Below are 5,441 nucleotides of genomic sequence, written 5' to 3' on the forward strand. Positions count from 1 at the left end.
TTTTAAATTAATTTGTTTGGTCAAATTTTATACTTCTGCAATTTGAATTTAAATCCAGTTAATCAATTTGCGAGCCTCGATTTAATTGAATTAATTCTTTTTAGAGGGATTTTTCCTGAGTTAATTAAGCCAATTGTTGTTTACGAATTTCTTTTTACGATTTAAGGCTTAGGACAAAACTCCGGGTGTGACACAATCGCCCTTCTTCCTCGTCTATGGGGTAGAAGCAATCTTACCCACCAAAATCGACCACGAATCCTTTCGCATACGCAACTACAACGAGTCCACGGCAGACTTGGCCAGGGAAGACGAACTCAATAGGTTGGAAGAAGCTAGGGATTTCGCAGCCTTCCAGTCAGCATGCTACTTACAAGGACTCTGCTGATATCACAATAGGAATCTTCGTGGACGGGCGTTTCTAGTCGGCGACCGAGTCTAATGCAAAGTATAGACCACAAAGGATCGACACAAGCTCTCCCCGATCTGGCATCATAGCTGAGGTTACTCGGCCCAGGCCATACCGACTAAGGATGGAAGATGAAAGGCTTCTAGAGAACTCATGGAACATAGAACAACTATGTCCCTTCCACACATAGTCGATTTTTTGTAATTTTTTATTTTCCAACCTTCGACTGCCCTCATCGAGTGGCTCCCACTCAGAAGACCAGTCGGGGGCTGCAATGTACTCTACATTCAGGTTCTTTTTAATAAAATTTGCTGCCTACGAGCTCTCTAACTGTCGGTTAAATCGAAGTCTGGATGCGGTTGTACATTCACTTGGCCACACCTCGCTCACCACCGAACCGGGAAACACTACGCTAAGCCCTGCGCTGGCTAAGTCCGCCCAAGGGCTGCTGCGACGGGCACACACTGAGAGGATAACCCTTCATCTGACGACGAGATACACCACAGCAAAACACTCAAAAGCAAATAGATTATACAAAACCATGTTACAATTGTTTGGCCTAAAACATAGTTGACTGTTGCAAGGTCTCCTATCTATTTACAGGCCAAGGGCAAAGGCGACCGACCTGGTGGCCACCTCTGCCTCATTGATGTATTTCATCCCCGTCTCCTCGTTGTAGTCGATGGCGAACCCGTCGCATACGGCATCTAGTTCCACTTGGGGGTACAACAACTTCATGATGGCGAGGGCATGGTTGGAAGCCAACTTTGCCGTCTCACGCAACTCGGCGTCGTGAGCCGCAGGCACCCTCTCAAGCTGCTGGACCACACTGTCTATGTTGATCGACGAGGAGCCCTGCGTCAACAGCGGCGTCACCCTAAGTACGTTGAGGGCAACCGTGATGAGCCGGTCCCGAGCCAGCTCAGCTTCCTGGGTCCTGGCCTCGGATGCCTCCACCATGGATTTCGCCCGGGACAGTGCCTCTACTAGTAGGGCACGAGTCAGCAAACATATACGGGGAGAAGCGAAAGACGGAATAAAAAGAACTTGCCCACAAGCTCGGCAACGGTGATCCTGCACGAGAGCCAGGCATCAAGATACAGAAACAGGGGTAAACACTCCCTAAACAGGAGACAAGTTTTCAAGGGCATGATTGACTCACCGCGGGTGGTGCATTTCCAGAGTGAAACGGTGACGGAAAATCAGGGGCGCTTGCTGGGATCAGGGTGTTCGGAGCAAATAGCCTGCGGGCTTGGGACCGGATGTCCTCTAATCACAGTGTCTCCGCAGTCTCCCGAGTCAGGTCGTCGGCCCCGGTGTAGTCAAAGGCGAACCCGGACCCGATCCTTGAGAGGTTTGATCCGGCGTCGAATGAAGGGTTTCCATTATTTTTTTTAAACTGGCCCATTTTAAAATAGGTCCATTTCAAAACTGGCATATTTTGTCAACCAACTATCAGATCAAAGCACACTAAACAGGCCTATTAAATTTGAGCCCACCAAATTCAATCAAATTTCTCATACCATCTCAGATTCAAACCTAATAACGGATACCATCTCAGATTCAACTAATAACAGATACAATCAGAATTCTAATCACAGATAGGTTGCACCATGAAAAGACTAGTTTCAGCAACATCTAACATATCTCAGATACTCTGCCAAACATCTATTAGTTGAGCATCTTTACTGCTATAGTAGTTGAGTCACTTAGAATTGCTTTGAATACAAAACCAAACCTTCCTGCACCTAACTTCTCTGAAAAAAATATACTTGCACGCTGTAATGAGCATAGGTGAAAGCTACAATCCCACCACCTTGTTCACTTCTGTTGATTGGATGACCACATGACCTCCTTTTCCACCTCCAAATCATTAATAGCAGAATGAACACCAAAAAACTGAAAGCAGAGAATATCTTCATTAGTATTGGTAGTTCCATTATACTGCCTTAGATTTACTAGCAATAGGCACGCACTACGTTGCGTGTGAACGAATAAATGATGGATCCAAAATATATCTGGAGGATTCAAATGAACCAATGAGATATAACATATATGAAGATTTTGTTGAGGCTAAGAGTACTTTCCAAGTAACAATTTGAAGTGTATAAAAATTGTTACAGCTGATGAAAAAAAAAGAGACCACTTTGTACAATATGATTGAAAATTGCAAATCATAACCTGATTATTTTTGTGTACTGACGCAATGATAACTAGGAAAGAGAATTTGATAGTGATGGATCAAACAATTCAGATTTTTGCCAAATACACAAATGTATTCTCTGGTGTTAAGAAAAGGACCAGTAGAATACTAAAACCGGTACTAAAGCAATTAACTTGTAGATAAAATTCATATATGCTTGAGAAATTGCAATGCATTCTGAAACAGTGATATAACTTGAAGGCAAAGCAAGTAAATATAAATATAAATAGAATTCTTTCAGTCGTTTCCACAAAGCAAGTAAAAGATCATTAGAATGTAATTGTGCTTCTGGATTTTTGGCAACAGTACCTTTGCAAAGAAAATGACAGGTTTCATTCAAGAGAAATCTTGCTCCTCATGCAGGTATGGATGTCACATTTCCCTAAAGAACACCCCAAACAAATGAGTTGGCTGTGAGAAGAAGAGCATCAATTAGTTCTTTTACTAGAATTGAGGGTTCAATGTACGCACAGAGTAGGACAATAAATAAAAGTCATGCATGAAGGCTGTCTGTGCTTTCTGAAATCTGAATTAACAGAACTGTGCATGAATATGTAAGTTCAATTTATACAGTTGAAGGGTCCAATAAAGGGAAGTTTGATCATATGTATGCAGGAATATGGTGTGGTTGTTAATCATGGATGTAAGACATCCAGAGGAGCAAAAAGAGAAGCTCACCTCATGCTTAGTACATATTACAGAAACATCAAGAATAACTGAAATGTACTAACTTAACAACAACAGCAGGGCAAAATGTACAAACATGACCATAGCAGAGCAAAGAGCATGCTTCCTTGCTGTACTACACGTAAGCTATTCCTGTGCTGCATCAAGGGAGAAGAAGCTAATATATAAAAGAAACTCAGTATCAATTTATAGACAGGAAATAGGCATCCAAGTTCAAGTCAACCAACTGAACTAAGTTCAGTTCCTATTTTCAACCCGCCGCCGCCACCATCCACTCCCCCACCATTCACAAACTATCATCACATGTTCAAAATAGAATAACTCGCATATAAGAATATAACATCACATATCCAACAATATCACATATGTAATGCAACAGTATAGAAAAAATATCACCTAAGTTTAAGTGTATGAAATCTTGCAAATACCTTGTCATCATTTTGTACCGGTTAATATAATCCTCGCAATATCCCCGCTTCTCCATCAGCTGCAAAAGTTAGTGTCTTTTGAGTTAGAAATTAACAATTATCTTTACCACCCAAAAACTCTTTAAGAATAGAAATCACCTTGAATAGGTTAGCCTCTAAGTCACTATGAGAACTGCAAGGTTACAAGCTATATTAGTGTAAACCAAAGAGGTAATTGATACGCATTTAACAGGATGAAGAGCATAGACAAATAAATAAGTTGTGGCAATAGATAATTAGAAATTGCAGAAGTAACGGAGGGAGGAACATGCACATCAAGTAGGCTGTTGTCGACAAGCAATTTCTTGAGTTCGAGGGCAATCTTAATGGCAACATGATTGGGTATCTGAAATGAAGAGAAAAGGATGATGGGGAGGGAGGGGATTAGTTAGGAAGGAAGGAGGGGAAGGGGATTACCACCTTGGTGATGGTGAGCATCCTGCAAAGGAGGAACCTGGAGAGGACGTAGTAGTGATCGGCATTCTCGCCGAGCCAGACCTTGACCTTGACAAAGTCGTACTTGGAGGAGGCGTTACGGGAGGGGGAGGCGCGGTCCAACGAGTCGGCGGCGTAGTCCTCTGGCGGCTGCATCATCTTGTAGTTAGTGGGGCAGGAAGTGAGAAGGAATGAATGGAAAGAAATGGAAGGAGAAGAAGAAGAACCTGAGATTGAGACCGAGAGAGGGAAGAAGAAGAGGTGGAGTGGTTTGTCCCAAGCACACGCTAACGCCAAGCCACCGCCGCCGGTCGCATCGAACTAGAGCTGCTGCTGCCGCCGCTGAGCCACGCACGCCGATGCCGAGCCGCGCTCGTCGACGCCGAGCCGCCGCCACCGGTCGCACAAAACCAGAGCCACTGCTGCCGCCGCCGACCCGCGCGTCGCCGAGGCTGAGCCGCCGCTGCCGCCACCGCCGGTCGCCTGGAAGTGGAGGAAGGTTGCGGTCTCTCAGATCTGGTCGTCGTTCTATGTTTGACTCAGTGGGAGGGAGGGATCCCTTTCCTATGCAAAAATTTGGGGAATAGGAGGCAAATATGACTTTTAAGCAAAACATATTTCAAATCAAATTTTATAATACTAAATGAACTCATGTGAAAAGGTTGTCAAAAACAAAGTTGTAGAACTCATTGAATTCTACCAATTTTATTTTGGTCATTTCTCCATCCAAGTTTGATTGAACTATATAAAATAATTTTTTTGGGTAGTAAATGATTTCAAAGGAGAAAGTTGTCAACAACAAAGTTGTATAACTTATCAATATATACATTTTCTGTATTGGCCATTTTTCTATATGACTTTGTTTAAATAGTTTGAATTTGAATTTCAAATTATGACAACTTCAAACAACATTTACTAGTACTAGATTATTTCAACTGAAAAAGTATGCTGCAACAAAGTTGTATAACTCATCAAGATCTATAACTTTTATTTGGGTCATTTCTTCATCCAAGAATGTGATTTGTAACATTGTTCACAAAATGTATACAGCTCTTAGATAGTTTATAAACAATAAGAAAGATATGTAGATTTTGTGAATAATATTATAAATCACTTCATCGGATGAACAAGTGACCCAAATAGAAGTTATAGATATTGATGAGTTATACAATTTTGTTGTTGATGACTTTTTCGGATGAAATCATCTAGTACATGCAAATGTTGTTTGAAGTGGTCATAATTT

At 42.1% G+C, this 5,441-nt stretch overlaps 1 long non-coding RNA gene across 4 annotated transcripts; it reads right to left on the minus strand.

Moving 5' to 3' along the window:
* Positions 1–933: 933 nt before the first annotated feature.
* Positions 934–4,746, minus strand: LOC102701605. Of its 4 annotated transcripts, none has more exons than XR_424023.3 (8): positions 4,426–4,746; positions 4,184–4,348; positions 4,038–4,109; positions 3,863–3,896; positions 3,725–3,783; positions 2,919–3,020; positions 1,569–2,305; positions 934–1,480 (listed from the first exon to the last, which is right to left on the minus strand). It is a non-coding gene; the product is annotated as an uncharacterized LOC102701605 (long non-coding RNA). The 4 variants fall into 4 exon arrangements; XR_005811535.1 differs by having other exon boundaries at positions 4,181–4,348; XR_001551725.2 differs by lacking the exon at positions 4,038–4,109 and having other exon boundaries at positions 935–1,480.
* Positions 4,747–5,441: the final 695 nt, after the last annotated feature.

Source organism: Oryza brachyantha, chromosome 4 (assembly GCF_000231095.2).
Source record: "Oryza brachyantha chromosome 4, ObraRS2, whole genome shotgun sequence".
In the NCBI taxonomy this organism is placed as follows: domain Eukaryota; kingdom Viridiplantae; phylum Streptophyta; class Magnoliopsida; order Poales; family Poaceae; genus Oryza; species Oryza brachyantha.